The sequence below is a fragment of the Chelonus insularis genome, unplaced genomic scaffold (assembly GCF_013357705.1).
Source record: "Chelonus insularis isolate UGA/USDA-ARS -01 unplaced genomic scaffold, ASM1335770v1 scaffold_714_pilon, whole genome shotgun sequence".
Taxonomy (NCBI): domain Eukaryota; kingdom Metazoa; phylum Arthropoda; class Insecta; order Hymenoptera; family Braconidae; genus Chelonus; species Chelonus insularis.
This window is the reverse complement of record NW_023276795.1, coordinates 290,232-314,033: the sequence shown is the minus strand read 5'-3', so window position 1 is coordinate 314,033 and position 23,802 is coordinate 290,232. Positions and strand designations below refer to the sequence as shown.

General features: G+C 30.5%; 1 protein-coding gene across 3 annotated transcripts in view; it reads left to right on the top strand.

The window, feature by feature from the left end:
- tio (tiptop) overlaps positions 1–23,802 on the top strand; it is a 71,361-nt gene that overhangs the window by 6,332 nt on the left and 41,227 nt on the right. Inside the window, exon 1 of one of the 3 annotated variants that reach the window (XM_035094624.1) lies at positions 20,789–21,287. The exons of the other annotated variants lie outside the window; for them this stretch is intronic. The gene's annotated coding sequence lies outside the window, so the exon portion shown is untranslated. Of the gene's footprint in view, positions 1–20,788; positions 21,288–23,802 lie in introns of those variants that run through there. 3 annotated transcript variants of the gene reach the window in all.

Sequence of the window (23,802 nt, the reverse complement as noted above, 5' to 3'; positions counted from 1 at the left end):
TCACATCTTTTATTTGTCACTTTATTCTTGCTTTATCTGCACAAGCTAAAATTACACACCATCTACATGACACTCAGTCACTTCTGGTTCTTTTTACACACTTTGATTAAATAATTATTCATTACATTGTCTTATCCACACAACTTTGTAACTTTATCAAGAAATCTGATTAATATTTTTTTTAATTTATATCCAACCTTTATTGGGTTTGTTAATTACATTAACGAAAAAAATATACCTTGCTTGTGTTTTGTAAATTTTAAGGTTACATTTCCTCCAAAATTTAAATATTATCGTACATGTTGGCCCATCAGGTTCAATTAAAAGTTCGGTTACGTTTAATGGTAGCCTCTTTCCTGATTTTTGGAGATCTTTCAACAGGGCTACTCTTTGTACATTAAAATTGGGATATTCCTTTAAAACATTATTTCATTTTTTTAATGATTTTTTTCCTATAGTTTCCTATAATTAGTTTATTCCTATACTTTTTTAATATTTATTTAAATAAAAATTTTTTTATTCCGCTGAGACAGGGGTTTCAGTATCACCTGATGATTATATGATGTTATATAATGATTGACTGATTTTGTTGTTAACAACGCTTCATAATATTTATAATACAATATTAAACTTTAATTATTATCAATAAGAAATACCATGTTCAATGAGTGTAAATAATTATATTTTTATTCAATCTCAACTAATTATTAAACAATAAATTAGCAAAGAACAAACAATCAATACTCTTTGAGTTGAACTTGAGCGATTTAATAGAGGAAAGGCAGAGAGAGAGCTTTTCTTGCACTTCTTTGTTGAAAAGAATTGACGATGAGTGAAAGGTAGACGTGTATGTCTCGAGAGATGGTAGAAAATAATATAGAAAGAATGGTAAGAAAAGACTAAAGTGTAAAGAAACCCTGATGAAAAGTTACAAACGGAAACGAAAGAGATGAAACACATCGTTCGCTTCGTCAAGCTGTCGAACTGTAGGAGTCTCATCCGTGTGACATGCGAGTAAGAGTGAAAACATGAGTGAGAAAGAATAGGACAATAAATCCAATGAAAAATAACAAGTTAAATGTTAAAGAAAGATGGAAAATCTATTTAGCTTTAAGAAGAAAAAATTGCTCTCATCTTATAATATAAAATAAAATGCTCCTTGGTTCCTTTTTATTTATTAACCTTTCAACTCTTTTTCTATTTTTATTTTTTATATTTTATTCAAGAAAGATGTTTGATTATATTCAAAAAGTTTGGTGTGGATGACCAACTTTAGAATAATAACTTAGTTGACGGGGGTAGTTTAAATTACGAACAGATATGCTGACAACTGGACGTATCTGAACCCATGTAACAATTATGACGCACGGACAACGCCAATCAATCAGCTCATTACTAACGTCAATCATACTCATTCTTGATGTTGTTGACGATGCTCGTTCGCTGACACTTTCTTTTTCAATGGCTCTCCCGTCAATTTGTCATCAATGAACTTTTATTTAGATTTTTTTTTATTTTTACTTCATTCTTTTTATTTACTTATCTTCGTTACTATTTAATCATGCACTAATACTTACTTCATTACATAAATTATTTAGTTAAATTAATTATGTTGATGAATACAATGAATGTAAATAAGCACCACTTTGAAGTGACGTATCCAGCTATTATGCTCAAAAAATATAGACATAAAATAAAAAATGACAATTTCAATTAAATTTCTAAATTTTAATTGGATTAATTTTAATCATGGTACAGTTAATATTATTAATGTTTTAACTATGTTTTACACTTTTTTTGTCGTTGTAAATGAGATGAATAAATACTCATAACGTATTATATGAGGAGCAAGTCAAAATGATCCTAAACTACTAACGCTATCATAAATGAAAGCTTATCTAGGGGTAATTTCTAATTTATAACTTTAGGGCAATGTGATGAACCGACATCATAAAACATATCACACTCTATCATAGGGTGTTTGGTCCTATCATTATTACCACCAACTTTTTCCATACTTTATTGCACTTCTTTCTTATTCCTTTCTAATTTATACCACTGTGATGATTAAAAAAAAAATAAATAGAAGTTAATTTTGTTGCCATATTTTATTTATGAAGTATTCAACAATTTTTATTCATCATTTATTTCCTATGAAATTAATAAAAGAAATGTATTAAACAATAATTAAATTTTTAATATTCAGATTTTATGGCATTAATTCAATGCTAACTAAAAGTATCATTTCTTATGATTACATCAGAGTTCATTGTCTCGTGTTTCAATTGAAAGACATAAATTAATTTCTCCCTGTTATTTTTTTTTTTCTTCAATTTTTAATTATTTTTATTAAGAAAAAAATATATTAAAAACAAAAGCAGTATCATTAATTTGATGCTAGTATCATCGATACATATCTTAGAGTTTTTCTTCTGTTAGCAAGTGGATAAATATAGGAATATAAATAGAAAAATATTTTATACTTGACTGTGATCTAATATCTATTCGTTGAAAGGATAGTGAGTGTATACTGTAATATTATGATTTTTTATAAAAAAGAATGTTATAACCCTAATTTAATTTTATGGCTCGTATTACAGAAAGATTGTGTTGTATATCGAAGTCTGGATATTATAGTCGTATATATAGTAGAGTTGCATAGTGTATAATGACGAAGAGCAAGGGGTGAACGACGACTAGAAAGTGGGGACTAATAATCAGTTATAAGGTGAACCGTCGTAAACCACAAAACAACGAGAGTGAATAAGATGAGGAACAGGAGGAGAAAGGTGATGAGTAAAGGATAGATAGGAAATATGTCTATATTTAACTGACCAAATGTGAATTACAGACTGATTGCTATCAATTCTGATATCAAAAGTCATCCTCATGGATCAAGATCATTATACATATTAGATAAAAATAATTAACTTTCTTTTACCAAGAATTTAAAATCGGTGATAATTAAAGACATTATTTTTTTTTAATGGTTTACTATGAGCGATTATCAAATAAAAATAATGTAAAACGATTTGACTAGATTTCTTGAGTTTAAAGTGCAAAGTTGTTTAACTTTAGCTCGATGGAATATATTGCAAAACTAAATTACTATAATATGGCAGCATCACGTTGGGTTTAGCTGCATATGCCGTTATATTATTATCGATCGGCGAGGAGCGATATTAAAGTGGTTCTCTATGTTTACGTCGGATCTTCCGAAAAACCATGAAATTACCTATAATTGCCGTGAGCAAGCACACGATGTTTCTCTTACCCACATCTCTAGCTAGCGCTATAATCACTGAAGTTTTTGTCCTGTGATTGGCGCCGCATTATAAGCGTCACGACCTTTTATTTTGTTTTCTCTTTTATTCATTCCCATGTGTAATACTATATCAGAATACAGAACACTTGTATTATACGACTGTATGGTCAATTTGTGCAGAAAAAAATGCGTCATTACTTCTACGAAAAATTTTTTGTCATAGAAACTTCATTAAAACCTACTTTTTCTCTGGGGAAAAAATGGTGATTTAATTAATAGAAATAATTTGAAATATTCGCAATAAAATATTTTGATCAATTGAAATAAACATAAGAATAAACCAATGCTCAGATAATTTTATGCAAAATAATCAAGCACAAAAAATATACATTGTTTCGATGAATTATTTTTTGATTATTTTAAACATCCCCGTAGAAGGAAAATAAATTTTTTTAAATATATTTCGAAAATAGAAAAAATGCAATTATTAGACCAAATTTTGTATAATTGTTTGCATAAAAATATATAATTATGTAATTGACTGCATAATTATATTAAATTATATTTTTATCTATTCAATTATTCAAGATTTGGCCGAATAATTATATTTCTATATATTTGTAAATAAAATAAATTTAAAACAGTTTATTTTCTGCACATGGGACAATCAGAACTGAATCTACAAAAATGCTACCAAATCAATTCCAACAAAATATTCTATTGCGACTAACTAAAATTTTGATTTTATTAATGAAAAAAAATCTCACTCGTTCACAATAAATTTTTTTCTCAGTACTACTGTTAGCCGAAGGTCTGTAAAAATAACACACTTTAAGTGTGTTCAATATTAAATTGCTATACACAAACTACAGAAACTTGTAGTCTTCTTCAATACACTTCAAGGTGTGTTATAAAATCCATAGTTTTTTTACGGAGTATATAATTGAACAAGTGGAGTTATGTTGACTATAACACACTCTGAATGCATCCACTCATATAAATAATACTTTTGTATTTGTGTTTCCGAGATGCGTATGATTCTCAAACAATTACTTGTGTAACAATCCATATAAAAAGACATTTTTCTATGACCAAACCTAATAAAAAAAAATTCAATTATATTTCTATATTGATCATAAATACTTTAGACAGAATTCATGAATTCTTTTATTTTTTAATTCATAATTGAACTGACAAACTTGAGTTGAATTTTTTATTAGGAAAAAAAATTTATGTTCAATCAAGCAAGAAACATAAGCTTAGATCAAGATGATGATGAGGGAGAGTGTCTATAGTTGGTTAAAATAGCGGAGTATGCGTAAAGGAAAAAGGTTGAACAGTCGAACTGGGAATGGCAGGAGTTCGGCTTTAGCTGCTGGCCGCCGTAAAAACGTCAATTAAAGTGTTTTATTTGATCCTTCGTTAGAACGTTGAAATGGAATTTTGATTTATAGCTACCGTGGCCCACGGCGGGTGTGTGTATCAGTGTGAATGTGAAGTGAATGAGTGAATAGGTCACACATACATGTATGCCGAGTGCGTGAGTGGTAAATAAAATAAATAGGGTAGCTATAATTAGTTGGTGAGTCTTAAGCTGTGAACTTCCGAGCATGTCGATCACATATCTGTCCTGGAGTACATGCGTTGTGTTTTTGATTATCAAATATCATTTAAAAGTCATCATATCAACCACATAAGGTCCATTTACAATCCAACAACACAATTAAATTAAATTTTCTTACAAAACTTATTATCTAAAAGAGAAATATTATAATTTTTTTCATCGTAATTTCTCTGTTAGTTTTGATTTATGTAGAATTGTTTTATTTTTAAAACAAAATAAATTTATTTATATGGAGGTGAAATGCCATTAATTTGAAAATATATTAACATTTTGGAGGTTGACAGTTAGTCTGTAAAGTTTGAATGAAACTAGTGAAGAAGTGTCGAGCTAGCTAACCCAGCAGCCGTCTGGCCATATCCAAATGTTATTGTTTATTGTGGGCCAACGGTAGTCTGATTTATCATCGCTTTCCACGCCCATGCGTGAAATAGTAACATAATCCACTTGATTTGTGGCCGCCATTGTTCGCGCGTGCACTTGGTTCAAGAGTATCGATACTCTGTGTTTATTTATTTTCCAGTCGTTATCGCGCGACAATTCTCACTTATCGACTCAAAACTTTGATTAGATTAATACACATAACCTGGATTTATATATTTTTACCTCACAATATATCTCACAGTCAGGAATATTAACATTACTTCTTGAGTTGGGTTTTCAATTAGTATCTTGTTGACAATCGTTTAAGCAGCTACTTGATAATCATCAGTCATTGCTCGTCAATGAACACCCAACTCCTGCAAAAGAGTTGGTCGCAGTGTCAGCTATTATGGTGAGAAACAGCGGGCGGTCTCTACTGTTTGACGAGTGCTATTCATCCTTATCCACCTACGTATTCACGTTAATATACTAGCGTTTCACTTACACACATGTTAATCCATCTTAGTGGGTCCATCTGTCATGTGTCACAAATCAGAAATAGCTCATCGCTACTTGCACCAAGTCATCTTATCTTTTTATTTTTATACAAAAAGATAAACTTGGTTTAATTATCAGTTTATATTGTAAAATAAAAATGAAGATTAAATGAAGTCATTTTTTTTTCTGTTGGTAAACATAAAAGGTAAATATTACAAGAGGCTGTGTAAATTGAATTGTTCATAATTGATTGATTTCATAGCTTTTGTTGATAATGAGCTGTCAACGATTCACGCATTAGCTCTGTGGATAACACTGTGTCTAATCAGACCTCATAAATTACAAAATTAATATTCCGCTTTAGCCCACACAGGGTCATCCGTCAGGTGTCAACTACGGTACCAGATAGTAGTAGTGGCCGCTGTCAGCTCATAGCACTCTCGTCTACGTACAATTATAATGATGTGCACCCACGTCATTTTATATGTACTCTGATTGACCAAGCAACTTTGATAAAATGAAAAACTTAAATTAAATTGCATTTCAGTGACAAGATCAACAATAAAGAAGGTTTTAGAAGACCACCCATTGTGAATTTGCACTTCTATACAACAACTGGATGCTGCAACTGTCAACACTCGTAGGTTCACTCTGTAGGGAACATGTTACTCGTCAGCTTTTCTTCAAGTACATACACCTTTCACCCACGCACGTAACTAGAAAAGGAGTTTTATGTACAGCGAAAGAGATCAAGAACCCCTCTTACGAATTAAGTGACAAGCACCTTGAGCCATACATAGACTATGCTTCAAATGTACTTGCATTTATCTAACATGATTACTAATTAGCGAAGTGATATTTTTAATTATCGACTCACTACATATTGGAATATCGACTGCATGAGATATTTTAACAGCAAAAATTGGACGGTTTATTTTGATTTGTATGTATATGCATTTAGGGTTATTAATAATAATTACTAGGGAATATATTGTGTGCTGGTATAACTGCATATGTGATTATAATAGTGTAACCTGTATAGATTCAAACGAATTCGCGTGCTAAGTCTCACAGGCAAAGTCAGTTTATGAATATAAACGATCTTCTGCTCTCAGCTTTCCAGCATTTTATGACACGTTTAATAACAATAATTGTTTCAGTACTCTGGTATGATACACGAGTTGCTATAGGTAGTTTACGTGATTGAGACAGATTTGTCACGTGGGATCTCATACGTTATTGTCTTCCACCTTATATCCAACACAAATATATATATTCTTGTGCATCTATAATATGTGGAATTTCTTATGAATTATGAAAAGGTGTAAATATGTGTATCAATAGCAAATTTAAAGATTGAAAAATTTATTGTCTCTTTGTAGCCTCATATGACATTTTTGCAACAAATAAACAATAATCTGGCGACAAAAATTAATAAACAACAATTATTAATAATAATAGAAAAAATTTACCAATAATAATATTAATTAATAATCAATTATTATTATTAATATTTAACACTTCAAATATTTTTTGATTTTTGTGAAGTGTTCAAACTAATCTCATTATGAGCATAATTTTTTTTTTTCAAATCTTGGGTCCGATTTTGCAAATTCCGAATTTCGGCTCATCTTCTCGTTTCAATATTGACCTTAAGGTCTCTTCAGTTGAATGATATGGTTTTTTAAGAGGATGTTCATATGTACATATGGCTGTATGTTTGTTATCAATTTTCGTCTCGTGTATCTCAAGAAAAAATGATGATAATATTGACATGGTATTACTTTCAATTAATGTATAATTATGTAACTTAAACCTGATCAAATTTTGAGCAAAATCAGTCAAACCGTTTTGTGTGCAAAATATTATTTTTCTAATTGTAAAATAATTAATTGTTTTGCTAATTTCTTTCAGCTTTTCATCAAAAAGTTAGTAGTTTGGACCACTTGGGTTGCGCCTAGACCAGATATTTATTTTTCTAAAATGATGAGATGATTTATGTGATTAAATTATTAATTAATCAAAACAATACAATAAGTTGATTTGATATGTGATATTTAATGACTAAACATTCAATTTAATAAATTTCCATTAAAATGTATTTTTACGGAAATGTAGATAAAAGGTAAAGGAAATTGGATACAGAAACAATAATAATTATAACGAACGCGTCGTATTGCATTATATTATCGGACCTCTTTCGAAAAGCCAACTCGAGTTGAACAGGCTTTTTCGTATCCCTCGACACCTTCGACTTCTGTCTCGTTTTTCACCACTCTATACATGTGTATATTTAGCCCCATTCTCACCATCTTCTACTTCTGTCTTTTCAATTGATCATTATTTCCAGCCGAATGCTGGCTTTTTCATCTTTATTTACGTGCCGTGTCACGTTTTATTACTGTATGATACTTGCTAATTGGCAAGGATTAAGAACATACAGCGGCTAATAACCGGTCATCTACAGTAATACTGAGTGTCCATTGAAACTACAAATAATCATTTTGACTTATATTACTCTACCATATAAATATCACTTTCAATATCTAATTTTTACTCAAATTATGTCATGAGAATCTAATCAATAAATCTCTTTGATTCATCAGTTTATTTCATCATCACCGTAATTACTTACCTATGAAGTGTCTAATAAATTGAATATTTAATTGCAATATGCAAAAAAAAAATAAATTAAACTCCACCATTTTTTGTGTACAAAATCAATTATTAATATACCGTTCTCCAACATCTCAAACGATGATGTGACAATTTTTGACGCGTGTTGACAAAGACTACTGAATTGTGGTAGTAAGCAGGTAGCTAATTTTCATAACAACTCAACCAGAGTATAAGTTAATGTAGCAACTTTACGCATAAGATGAAAAAGCAATGGTGTAGACAATGATCATCATATTTAAAAAAAATATTCTAAATAAATGTTAAAATATTATTTATCCGATATTTTTATATATTTGCAAATTTAAAGATAAATATGATTTATGTTGTACATAATACTAATTTATAATTGATAACACACTTTGATAAGTTTATTGAATATCAAATAAGATAATATTGTCAGAGTACCCTTACAAACTACGCCTCTGTGATGAAACACCAACGTGTAATCTGAAACGGCGCAACGACTCTTTTATTCAAAAGGTGCTTGTCCCTTGCACCCTCGATGAAAGTTGATCGTCTAAAAAGCAAAGAATTTGTCCGTCAATTTTGTGGTCTTAGAATTCAAAAGATTCACACAACCATTCTTGTAAGTGTAATATGTACTGCTACATGTAAACACACTTGAATATAATCAATTACAATTTTATTATAAATGATTATTTAGAATTTGAAAATTTTAAATAAAGAATAATATTTTAAGGAGTATTGATTAAATTAGGAGAAATAACGTGAATGATAATAATAATTGTAAAAATACCATAAATACTAGTTGAACGTATCAGATTGAAATTTCTAACAAAGAATAGTCATAATTCAATCTTATTTATTGTACAATAATTCGTAAAATCTGTCGTATATTCGACTACGTATTACATATATGTACAGATACACACGTAAAGTATATTTACGAGCTGTAGATCATGAGTTGAAGAAGCCTCCGATGGGGAATCAACAAAGTTTAAAAGGTAGAAAAAAAAGAATAAAGGAGACGATCCATCGAAATCCATCGCACTCTACGTAGCTCGACGGAAATCAGGAATGTTCGATAATCATCGATAAATCATTCCCCCGGTGGTGAGTCTTTGCATACCATCGCGAGGCCAAGCCTCGTCCCCGTCTCCTCACCTGTATTCCTTGGTACCTGCGCGCGGGTCAACCTTTATGGCTGGTATAACTCGCTTGATTTCTTCCAAGATTATCTTGTTATTTATTGGAAAGTTGGATATGCGGTGTCTTCAACCTAAAAAGGGACTTGACTTCCTTTTATTTATATAAAGCTACGGGACAACCTACTGGGAGGTAGTGACGACAAACTTGGATGAGTTCATGTTGATAATTTTTTTTCTTACTTAATGTTCACTTTAATTCGACTCTAATGGATAATATTGTAAACTATCAGTAGTGTAGATTATTGAAACCAATCTATGGTAAAAGAAGCTACATTTTGCCAAGGTTCATTTTCATAAAACTACCTACTAGAGGTGAAGTCTGTAATGTATGTGATGTTGTACATTCTTATTTATTATCTAATGAATTTTCTTGATAGCTTAAATTGCTCATTAGTGATCAGAGATTATGGTAGCTGTATTCTAAAATAATTTTCAACACTGAGAAAAAAATTAACGGTGAACATGAAATATTTTTATTTAATAAATAAAATCAAAATTTTGAATCGTCCCAATAGAATATTTTTTTGAAACTGACATTTTCATAGATTCAGTTCTGATGGTTACTTACAATAATGCAAAAATAATTTTTAAACCAATACATTTAAAATTAAGCTTCGCAGTGTAGTGAACATTCAGTGATACTTTTAACTAAATTTCGAATCTCATTTTAATATATGAAATTTATTCTCAAGAAAATGGGAAAATCTAAAGCGAAGCAAATTAATTTATAATTATTGTTGGTAATAAACAATAAAATAAGTCATTAGTTAGCTAAAGTTCATTTTCATAATGTATAAATGCAAAATTGACTGTACAGTTTTTGGAGCACGGATGTGAAAGAAAGAAAAGTAAGAGGTTAGTACTTTGTGAATTAAGGTGAGACATTTATGGAAAATGAGGAAACCAAAGAAGATGCAGAAAAGTGGACGTTGGAAGTAGAAGAAACGGGTTATGGCAACATATATAGTATATATATACAACATTAGAATAGCCGCGACAAAAATGGTAGCAATGGTGTGTTTGCACCTTATACTTCTCCATAGCAGTATAGAGCACAACTTGATAATAATAAACTAAAAAAAAAAAGACGTTATTTTAAAAGGGAAATGCAGCGCCGCATTTTTATGTCTTCACCAGAACTTTTCATCTCTCGCGGCCCGCGTAAAGAGGACGAGCCGTTTGTAAAGAGAGTGAATGCGAGAGTCTGCAGAGTGAGAAAAAGAAGGGGTTTGAAGTAGAGAAGTAGACGGCATAGTGGAAGTAAAGAAGGGGCTAAACGCGGAATGAAATGGTAGACTGCCGTTGATGAAATTCATAATTTAGATCCAATGCGCTCTCTGTACCTCGTTTAGAAATACACTGCTATTTATAGTCAAAATTTTCCTTCGAAACGATCTCACAACCATGCGGAAACGTGGTACCTTCAACTCCAGTCTCTGTATTCTTCTCACTCCACCCTATGAAACTTTGGAGCGATGTCGGGGAATCTTTGTTACACTTTTTTATTTACTTACATAGGCTTGAAATTTTTTCGAGATATTTACCCAACTCTGCCTAACACATTAATGACTACTATCTACGTATTAAATAAGCTACCATTTATTTATAACTCAATATTCCATGAAAAATACTATCAAAAAAAATACATGTTTATCATATGATTTTTTTTATCTCCAATTAAAACATCATTTTATTTACTAGATATCAATAATTATGTTTAAATCCTGTATTACAATATCAAAAAAATGTCCTGACTAAAATACATCTTTATTAAAAATATCCATTGCCCAAAATTTGTTTAGAAAATCATTCCATTTTAAACATTTAACCTCTCTTCACTCTCCCTCGCACTCCCAAGCCTCTACTTGTCCGCTCACCCTAAATGATAAAACATTTTTTTATCCTCACAATACACTGGAAAAAAATTTATCGTTGTAGGAACAATATTGTACCTTTTAGATTAACTATCTAACCTTTGAAATTCATAGAATTGCTCTTTTAGCAATACTGCATTTGCTCATACGGTTATTAAGATAGTTATAACAGCTATCCAAATAATATGATTAAAGTAGGCATAAGGATTGTTGTGACAGCAGTCTACTTCGGCTATACTTTGGATTGTTCCTACAGTGTAAGTATATAATTCATGTACATGTACAAAACTAGTGCATCTATTACCGATTAAATGATTATTGTGAGTTGAAATAAACAATCTAAGTTTTCTGGGTATTTTTAGCAAGGACATTAGGTGGGAGGATATTTTAAAAAAGATTATAAACAGCTATCACTAATTATTAATAATATTGGTAATTATTTAGAATTGGGGCTCCAGTCAAAAATCGCTCCAAAAAATTTTTCACCACCTGGAAACTATTTTGTTAGGTAGAATTAGATAATTAAAGGTGGGGGAGACATGTTTCATGAGGTTTCATCGAGAAAAACACGATTTTTAGGTGTAGGTATAGCTTAAGTTCGAATAATAAAGTGACGAAGAGGATGGAAGGTGCGGTGTTAAAAGGGCATAAATAATTTTGTGATTATTAAAAATATTTATGTTCTCTTAACAACGCACCTCCCATCCTTTTCGTCATGCTATTAATAATCAAAAACAAGAATATATATTTTAGAATAAATACAGTTTAGAAAAAATGTCTGAAATAATGGAAATAATATGTCTCCCCCGCCTTAAATTTACTATTTGTACCCTCAGAAACAACCCCAAATGCATAAAAAATTTTTTGGAGCGATTTTTGACTGGAGCCCCAATTCTAAATAATTACCATAATATTAATATTAATAATTATTGTTGTTATTATTAATTGATGATCTTTTATTTAATGCATTTAATTGTATTGTAGTAAATGATTACTGTTGTTGGTTTTTTATTCCCTCTTTTTTTGTTTTCAATTTAACTATAATTGTCGCGTTTCATCCGGCAGTTATTTCATTCCTAATAGCTTGTAATATTATATGAAGAGTCACGTCCACTTGAATTCGCGGGCTTTAACGCTTATAGAGCACGATAGCTTCTGGCCAAATCTTTATTTATTAGACACTTCATAGTTGTCTTTCTATCAATAATTCTATATAACGTTCACATACAAACAATGAAATCACTTTAAATATATCAAACATACTTAAAAAATATTGTTAATACTCATTATTTGATTATTTATAATTAATGTAATGTTAATTAACAATACATCTAAGGAAACATTTGAGTAAAATATATTTATTTTTCATCATAATTAAAATAATAGTGATGATAAAACATTTTTAGAGATAATAAATGATCGATTGAGGCCACTTTACGCTTATATCCACATCAGTAAATCACCATAAAATAGTTTGAGAACTGTTCGTCCATAAAAATTGCACATTCACATCGTGCATTGGACCGTCAATTTATTCGAAATAGATGAGTCTCTATATACGTTTAAACAACCTCCAATCGATAGAGCGGCATGTGTCCAGCACCTATACACTCCGATTCCAATTCGAAAACCCAGGCAACATCGTATTGACTGTAATTCCGTTCAATGTTGCGCGTGACGGATGGATCAGTGTCAATTGACCATTGTGGTGGTTCAAATAAAACAAGTAACAGAAAAAAAAATAACTAAAACATGCGGTAACGATATCTTCGATGCTTTAGTATGCATTTTTGTTTTGGCCTGAATCTCACGTTGTTTTTCGACGACAGTTTAAATTAATGGTGACATGATAATACGTTAAACTGGGACGAGATAGTTACAACGTTGACAGTACTTTGTAAATAATAAGCCATGAATACATTTACACACTACGTCAACTACTTTACATTTTATTAATTTATCGTTAAATTTAATACAAAGAAAATAAATTCATTCTTTTTATCGAATAAATTAGCATAATAATTAATTATGATATTAACGATGGAAAATTTTTTTTTTACAATCAACAAAATTTTTATTTTATCATAAATATTGAATTGATTTTTATTTTGATGAGATATTAGTGAGGACGAGAGTTAACTGATAGACATATGGCAATGATGAGGTGTAGAAGGTGAATCGTGAGTTGATACAACGCGTTGAACCACGGAATAAATTAACATACTAACATGCTGTGCCGGCAAAATGTGTATAGTTATATGGTTAAGCGCGATTAACCTTCTCCCTTGTTGAGAGGGAGGTGCAGTAGAGTTAGTTTGAGTGAGAGAGAAGGAGTTAGATATTGAGTAGGAAAGCTACACTGTTGCAGCAACGTTGATACACAGAGTAGACCGCGAATTACCCTTTCGTCGAACCAACTATCAATTTTGGCCCGTGCGCGGATGCTGATACATTGCTATTATAATAGTCGACTGTCTAAAGTATTCATTTTATATAACAGGAACATGATAATTACTTGATTTAGTTGACATATTACATGAGATTACATTTTTGTTTTGTACACTGAGAAAAAAATTATTGCGAACAAGTAATATACTTTTTAATTAATGTACTGCAAATCCCAGTTTTCGCAAATGTATTATTTAACACACTTATCCGCATTAAAATAATGCATTTTAGAAAACTGAGATTTACAGTGTGAAACCAAAATTTTTAATAGCGGCAATAAAATATTTTTTTTTGGATTTTACATAGCAACATTTCTACAAATTTAATTCCGATGGTTACTTAAAATGACTAAAAAATAATTCATTGAAAAAGACAATTTTATTGTACTGGATTTTTCTTTAAATGTAATTATTTCTTCTGAGATCCATATGGATCTCAGAAGAAATATGTGTCTCCAAAATAAATTAGTCATATGTGTCTCCAAAATAAATTAGTCAATTAAAAAATATCAAATGCAGTAGAAAAATTCCCATGCCAGTAAAGTAAAAATTATCAGGTTTTGGTGGGGAATTATATTGCTTTTATCAAAAATTACTGTGTATCAATAAAGTTTTTCCTGATTTTTTTTAGAAAAATTCCATTACCTGTTACTTGCACTTGCTCTATAGTGACGAGCATCAGAATTTTTCTAATGAATTTTTTTCCGTGTATATTAAGTGACGTTTCTGTATTAATTAATCACCTTTTTCAAGCACTATTAATGATTGTATTTCTATGATTCACAATTTAAAATATTGTAAAATTTTACTTTGACAACTAATAGAAATTATTAAAACATTTAATGTTCTGATATGTAAGTGAGAATTAATCTTATGTCACTTGAGTTAAATTCAATAAAAAGTTTTATTTAAAATATTTTTTATTAATTAATAAATATTTCTTTGTATAGCGAAATTTTTTTTCACAGTGTATATTTTTCGTAACAACACTCAATTCGTAGATGTGGTAAAAATTTTTGAAAGATCTTTAAATTGAAAGGTTTTGATGGTAGTAAGACCTGCAGAAACGAATAAGGTGAAACGAAAATAAGAAAAGAAGAATTAGAAGTAAAAGGGTTGCGTGGAAGATCGGCCAGCAGATAGGACTCATAATGAAAAGCATTCATTGGTTCACGGAGCCGACAGTGAAGCTGAGTGACGTGGTTGCAGACAGCTGCCCAAACCTGATCGTTCGTTCGTCCTTCCGCTCATTCCTCATCTTCAGTCTTCTCTTTACGCTCTCACGTGATTGCTTTTATGATATCGTATAACCAACTAAACCTGCAGCTAACACCGGATCAAACCTCTTGTCCATACTCAATTTTGAATTTAATCAACAAATTTTAACAAAAATATTCAATACTTAATCCCACATAAATCGAAAGTATAATTTGCCGTAAAAAAATAATAATCAAATACACAAAAGCACATGCGTATGGACATATATAATAAAAAAATTAATAATTATTTCAAATTGATTATTCATCGATGCGTGTATTTAAAAATAATTTTATAGTAATTAACCAGACACCAATCGTGACAGCTGGTAGTTGGAATATCAGATTGAATACACGCGACGATCGTGGTTGCAACTAACGACGAAATGAATACGCCGTTCTCACTTTACCACTTAGTCGTTTATTTTTATTGTAAAACATTTAATGTCATTTTTTAAACGATATATTTTATCTTCTTTTCTAAAGTGATATAATTAATTTTGTTCAGTTGTTTTTTTATTTTCTTTTTTTTTCTCTGTTCATGAAGAAGTGAATTCATTATTATTCTTCATCAGTCTGCGTGGTAATTAATCCCAAATTTACAACTAAAAGGACAAAGTAATCAAATAGGATAATTACCACGCTTGAGAAGAGCTTTATACACTGTTCGTGTGAATGCAGCTGCAAAACCGGTAGTGAATTTGTTCACGTGCGTGGGTGATCCTGTAGTGACGATAATTTTTACTATTTTTTCAACACTCCAGTTTTTTTTTTCTGTTTCTCACTTTTATTCAGACTTTTTTCAATGTTTTAACAGCATCAATAAATTTAAAAATAAAATAATAACGTTTACTAAATTAATTTTTTCTATTTACGAATGAGAATAATAAAGTATGAACATTTTTTGAGGTTAATTACATAATTCAATGGATAGAATAACAGTAAATATTAGTAAATAAATATATGTCTCTATCTATGTATTAATTGACAAACGACTAATTTTATTGTTAGCAACGCTTGAAAGGTTTGTTTACGTTTAGTACAGTACCAGACATTAATATTTTGTTATTTTGGTATAGGAAAGTATAGGGAAATTGCATGTATAACCTTAAAAAAATTGGACATCGTTAATGTCCGGTAGTGTATTCGACTGAGACGAGTCTTGACCAGTTGTCTTCCTGAATCTGTCATAATTTCTTCATCTTAGATGAATATTTTAATTAATTTTACTAAATATGTAGTTATCATTTCGCTATTTTACAATATTTATTATGAAAATGATTCATTCTTATTGATCCAAAAGCGACTTATCACATTTGATAGAAGCGTAGTAGTACACATAGATGCAGTGTATAAAAAATTTTAATCTATATTTGCTGTATGGTTGCATTCTATAGCTGTAACAAGTGGAGAACAAGTGAAGCAGAGCGGGAGTGATTTATGCTAAATGTTGATCATGCTGGCGAAGCGGGGGCTCGTATACGCTCGTAAGCGGCCATCTTGGGCCCCCCTCTCGATCTTCGCTGGCTTCTTGGATCAGATTGACGTACCACCGTTGATCGCCAAGCAATTCTATATCCCCACCAAAACGAATACTTGCATCTCATCCTTCTTTGCGTCACATGTTTCTCACTGATACATACATTACACATCCTGGAATCGAAAAATATTGCTTGTCAAGTTCCTTGTAAGTGTTATTTTTTTTTTTTTCATCAAGTTTGGATTTTTTTTTTTTTAAATACTACATTTTTTGTCTACTGATCCCACATCCAGGGAGTCGGTTAAATTCTTGTCGGTCACTGTGTGCAGATTTACGGCAGGATCTTTAAGGCCCATTTTAAAACTAACCAACAGAAAGAAGAACAAAAAAATCTAAATACCTTGTGTGCAACAATCGAGTCATGCTATTTGTCAAAAGGACGCTTCTTTTTTTCTTTTATTAATGTTCAGTATTGTTACCTGTTTTTGCCCATGTGATAAAAACGACCTTTAGCGATTAATTCGTAAATTGTGTAATTATAATGGTAATTTGAACTGAATCATGATGGAGTATTCGTAGACACTTGACAGACAATGGTCATACAGATTGATGATTAAACGAAATATTTGATGACAAAAAAAAAAATGAAAATAAATCAAAAAATTCGTGCTGATTTATACAGTTTAGTAAATGATGAAGTTTTTCATGTCGACGAGTCAAAAATACATTTAAATGATGATGGGCATATGTGCGTGAAATTCGTGTAAGAGATAATAACATTCTACACGCACTGATCTCTAATTTATATAAATTGACAAATTAATAAATACAATGGATTTTTGGCATCATGGATAAATCTATTATTTAGTTAATATTTGCATTAAAAAAAAATAGTCCAGTAGTTGCCTCACACAATAGGCAATAGGAAAAGTTATTGAGAGGCCTAATAAAAGATTTAGAAGACTATATGGTCGATTTGTAAGAATATAAATATAGATATAGTGAGTTACGGAAAAGGGATTTCGATTCAATCAATTGTATTGAGCTGGCGTGACGAGGCTGTCTTTTTAACGACAAGTCTCGCATCATCACATTCCATTGCTTGCAACGATTCATTGTTTTATTTTGCGTTCAAAAGAGAAAATACATTTTATTAAAAGATTTAATAAAAACACAAAGAAGAATATGTAATTTTAAATATATTTATATTTTAAAGAAAAAAACAATAGAAATATTAATTTTTTATATATTTATTCGCGGAAGTAGTCTTCCAAATCTTTTATTTTTATTGTTTTCGTCTTGAAAAAAATGAAAATGATTATTTATAATCAATAAAAACAAATGAACTTTACTTAAAATGTTCAAATAGATAAAAATACAATTAAAATTTCTATCCGGGTAATCAATACGTTTTTAAATGATTTATTATTAACATTTAGTAAATTTATTATAGTTCTGATAATGAATTTATTATAGGTGTAATATATTACTTACCATATAATTAAGCCACTGGTTTTCTTATATCATTATTTTTTAATATCTCATATAAGCTTTTACTACATGTTTGTGTGACTAAAATATTATTATATGGCTACAGAAAATTCAGAAGAGCAACTATAGGGGGGTTTACCCGATGGTGAACAGAACGAACAGACAGGTCACTTATTTATGGCAAGTATGCTTGAGATATATGAACTGGTTCTCGTCGAAAGTCTGAGATGCATCTTTCCATGTGTATAGGAAGATATCTTGACAGTCGTTTTCAGTTTATATGATTCAAAAAATCTATTTCAGTGTAATAACTAATTCATTTATTTATTTCATTTTGTATTTTATTATAATAATTTCCAATATTAATAACCATATTAAAAATCCATTGATTTCGACGACTTTCAAATTTTATTAGACAAAAACAGTTGTGAGTAAACTAAAAAGAGATTACATTAACAATTTGTAAAAAATGCATAATTTTCGTAGAACATATTGTAGTTTCACTTGAATACACTAAAGTCATTGAGGGCGCTCGATTTTTTCAGTTTTTTGAGGTTATACACGCAATTCTCTATACTATCCTATACCAAATTGAGAGGTTGTTTTGATTTTCGCTGATAGTAGAATGTAGTATAATATATTGAGAACTTTATTGCAAATCCCGAGAAATTCAAATATTTAGTAACGCTAAAAGTTTTTAATAATTAACCACATAAGTGTTTGCAATGTTGAAAGCCATAAACAAACTATAGTATTTTGGTAAACAACAAAAAGCGTTAAAAATTTATTCTCACTCTGCAGTATCACCAAACTACCATAAAATTCAGGGTAATTTTTACTATACATGTTTCTGCGTGCAGAAACTCGCAGTCATTTTTACTCACTTCAAGGCGTGTTAAAATCTCTAGTTTTTTATGGAGTATAACATTGAACACGTGTGGGTATGTTTACTGTAAAACACTGTAGATTTACAGTACAATCTTAGATAACAAGCCAAACTAAGTGATTATCTTTTTTTTTGTTTACAATATCATGTTACAATTTATTAACTAATGTTATGTATCCTCTAAGGCCGATAAGACAACATACATTGAAAGTCCAATAATCGAATACATGTGTACCAATGAATGTATCAAATCTTGATTTTTGAAATTTGCAGCGCGTTGTTTTTCCCACGTTCCCTCGCGCTTGAACGTTTTATACGGCTAATTTATATTTATTCTGTCTTTCGTTCCCTTCAGGACATTCGTGGAGAACTTAGGCGTCATGAGGGTGCCGGGGGAGGGTTGAATCGTCTGTGAAAAGAAAAGAGAAGAGAAAACGATAGAGAGTAGATAAATAGATGGATGGGCAATATTATAACTCACTAGCTGTCATCCTGCACGGCCGAGTCAGGCTGCTAATCAGACCTTTCTCGCTCTCACCCCTCACCGACCCTTCACGAAAAATGGATTTATTGCCGTCCGCCTCGACTTCGGCACGCTATCAAGCTCCCTGATCCGTGGAACGTAACCATCGTCGTTGCTTGCCGCGTTAGTTCACTCCCCCTCTCCTTTTATTCATCTATATAACTCCCAACGAGAAAGAAAAAATATCGCGGCCCTTCGTTATGTACATATTCTTCTTTCCCTTACAAATATATTCTACCAAAGAGCTCACTAAATATTTCATCATGAAAATACGACTTGGCAGTAAAAAAAAATAATAATAATTTATAATAATAAATTATAAATCAATTGGACTAAATTTTTAAAACTTACATTATGGAATTTATTTGATATATTCTCAGTACATGTTGTTAATTTTGTATAATTTGTATTTTTCTACATTTTACAATTCAGTTTAAATGCATTTAATATATCCATAATGTGTATATATACTGAATGCATTTACATTCTCGAAGTTAATACTTGATAAAATTATTTCCATTGATTAAATACAAAATGAATAAATATTGAAAATAATTAATTGCAGACAAGTTATTACATCTGATAAGTAACTCATCATTACATGTAAAAGTAATAGTATTAATGCAGACTAAATAGTTGAACGAACAATAGTTTTTAGCAAGTTTATTTTTCGAATTGAAAACCAATTTATATCCAGATAGCAGTTGGCACATAAACATAAACATTAGAAGAAGAATTGCACCTGCGTGGTAAGCAATTGTATCAAGTGCGCACGCACGAATATCGCGCGGACTTTCAAATATGCGTTTAAGATTTTTGCGGGAGATGGGTAATCTGTGTGTGTGTGTGTGTGTGTATATCATCAAGTCGATCGGAACTGATGAAGTAGAGTGGTAAGTGAGAGAGTTGCAATGTAATGTTAAAGCGAAAAAGAAAAGTACTTGGACGGAGAGTGAGGCGATAAATAGACTAGCGGTAGGGTAAGAGAGTGCAGTGAGAGGATGAGAAGCTGCGAAGGGAGAGTTAGGATAGAGGTAGAGAAAGAAAGAGTCGTTTGAACTGTCAAGGTGGGATGGGGGCGTGGGTGGAATGAGACCGTTAAAGTGGGGAGGAAATCGTGGCGCCCCTCCCTGTAGTGGGGATAGGTCAGGGCCGCGGGAGGGATAATACGGTGCGTGGAGAAGTCAAGGAATAGTGGGGAGATGAGTCGCGAAGCCGTCAGTTCGCCACGTGCTGTCAGTGTAGTAGGGTGTGTTTTTGTAAATGCGCATTACATTTTATGAGTATTTTTTTCTTTTCTCCTTTTTATTGTTTTTCCTTTTGTAATTTATTGTTATTATTCCAATGTTAGATACATTTGTGAATTATTATTATAAAATAGTGATTATTTGTGTTTAAACTACTAGTGTTAATTTTATTTACATAATAATAATGAATCTGCAGTGTGTAGAAAACAATAAAATGGTCAATGATATGAGTTAATTTACAACGAATGACAAGTTATAGAATATAAACTTGTTTTTACTAAAAAGTTACCAATCAGTATTTTTCATACGTGGAGTGTTTATAAAAGCCGATTAATAATAGAAATCGCTACTAGCGGTACTTGTGAGATGTGGTGATGGTTTTATTATTACAAAGAGACCTCGTGATTCATTTGGTATGGAATCAACGTGACGAAATTGAACATCTCTGGTACGACTGACGTACCTATTGAGTGGAGCCACTACTTGTGGTGAGTTTATTCTATTTACCATTGTTCACAGATAAGAATAAATAAATCAATTTTATATTTTTGTGTGCATTACGCGATGAAAATATTGAGATATTGATTCCGCTAATTATACCTTGAACTAATATTACCGAAAAAGGCTAATATAAAATTTGAAAAAGAAAAACAAACAGACTATTTATCACGTGCCATTTGATTTTAGTCTAACAATAAAAAGTACACTTCCGGACAAAAATAAAATTGACAAAAGTAAAAAAAATAATATCTCTGTTTATTTATTTCTATTAAACAGTGTTTTTATTTTTATTTTTGTCCAGAAACTTTTTATCGGCAGTGTATATTTTATATTAAATAATATATTACATGTATTAAAAATGATTTTTTTGATTTATCTTTCTGTGAAAAATAACATCCATTTATGTATGTATGTATGAAAAATTTCGCCAATAGGTATTGAAGCCTCTAAAACTCAATTACGATTGACCGCCTCATTGTGATTGGTCGCGGTGAGCAGTAGTTAACGAGGCAAAATTGCGCTACACATTTTAGCAGTTAAAACAAAAGAAAAAATTCATGACACGTTTTGTGGTGACAGGAAAAGGGGAAACTGAATTACGGCTCTACGATTGATTATATTCGATAATGACTCACACGTTCACCAAGCGAGTGAATAAAAAAAACTTGGAAAAGATTAGGTCGTTCAATTGGCATAAGCGGCCTGTTCATATCTTCGTTTGATACTCGAATTATCACTATCAATTGAGTGCGTTTATTCGTGTATATGTTGACGTACCATTATATTATTCTAACCTTGTTCAATAATTATTCTTTAATGATAAAAAATTTCACACACTAATTAGTTTTTTTTTGTACTGTCAATTCCATTTAGTACAAGTTATTCAACGAATTTATATTTTTTTAATGTAACGAAAAGAGAGTTATGTAATTAAAAAATAATATGACAAATTTGATTTTTTTTAAAACAAAAATTTACATTTCCACAAGTACTACAAACATTCAACTATTATGTATTACATGTGTACATATTTATATATATATATGAGAGTGACTCAACAGATTGAATAGTCAACTAGTTTATGTCACGATGAGATAGTGATTAGTGTATAGAGTTATTGAGTAATACAGATCATAGTGATTAAAAAATTAAAACATACAGTAGTTGTAAGATAAGCCAATAGACAAAAAGGGATAGAGTCTTTAATGATATTTTCTTTAGTGTAGCTAATATAGTCTTTATAATATTTATTATTATTATTTTTAATAGATATTTTTATGATACTAACTTAGGTGTTATGTACATTGCAAGTAGAAATTATTTGTATGTGAATAAAAACTTGTTCATATTACAATACTTGATAGTTTGAAATAACGTGTATTTTAAGTGTAGTAAATTCACGTCTACACACCTGTGAACGCACGTGTACAGAGATATACGTCGCAGCTTGTGTTTATACTACGTTATCCAAATGTCATACTAACACTATCGATACAGACTGATGAGTTCAATAATCGATCATCTCTTTTGCTCACTGGGGTTTTCTCATTTTTTTTTCTTCTCATTGATAACACAGTGTTCAAATGATATTAAACTTGTTTTTGTTCTAGGAAAAAAAGTATCACAAGTTTAAATATAATTTGAACTCATCATCAGATTTATTCAGTATAAAATTGAATAAATATAATTATTTATAACCCATATTTTGTCTTTTATGATTTTTATTTTTTTTTTATCAATTATTCTACTGTTAGGTTCAAAAATATCGTTCCCTGACTTTAAAAGCGTGTGGGTGGAATAAAAAAAATGATAGCCTAATGATGAAGATTGGGATTTATAGATAATGCGATTCTACACATTAGTAGTAGAGTTTCTAATCGCTAAAAAAATTTTTGCGCGAGTCACAAGTAATTGAAAGAATGAAAGTGACGATTTTCAGTGGAATTTCTGAGGTAGTCAATTTTGATTGTTGATAATAATTAATAGAAATATTGTTAATAATTTTTGTTATTAAATAGTGATTGTAAAAATTGTTATTTTCTCGAGTCTATTAAAATGTAATATGATAAAATAATGATTGAAAAAAGAAGGAATAAATCAGGAAGAAGAATAAAACTTTCCACTAATAAAAATACGAAAAATATTTATATGGCATAGATAGTTGACTGGTTTATGTATTCATTCCGTTATAATTTAAAATATTATAACGAAACGCGTGATTTTTTTTTTACATTTTTTCAATGCGTTAGATAGGCGAACATACAGTACCATATCATGTGTAATATATTTCAAGTGGGTGATTGATAAATGACTTAGTGTAGGCGAATAACTGATATTACCGATTAGAGAAGTAAAGTTATTTTCTTGAGATCCACAGTCGAAATGACATACACGTGACATTTCATATTAGTAGGTATAACTACATGTATATTCGTACACAGATTTTACATATCGTTCATGTGATATGTGCTGTTGGTACACCTGTCTTCAGCTTGTTGTACG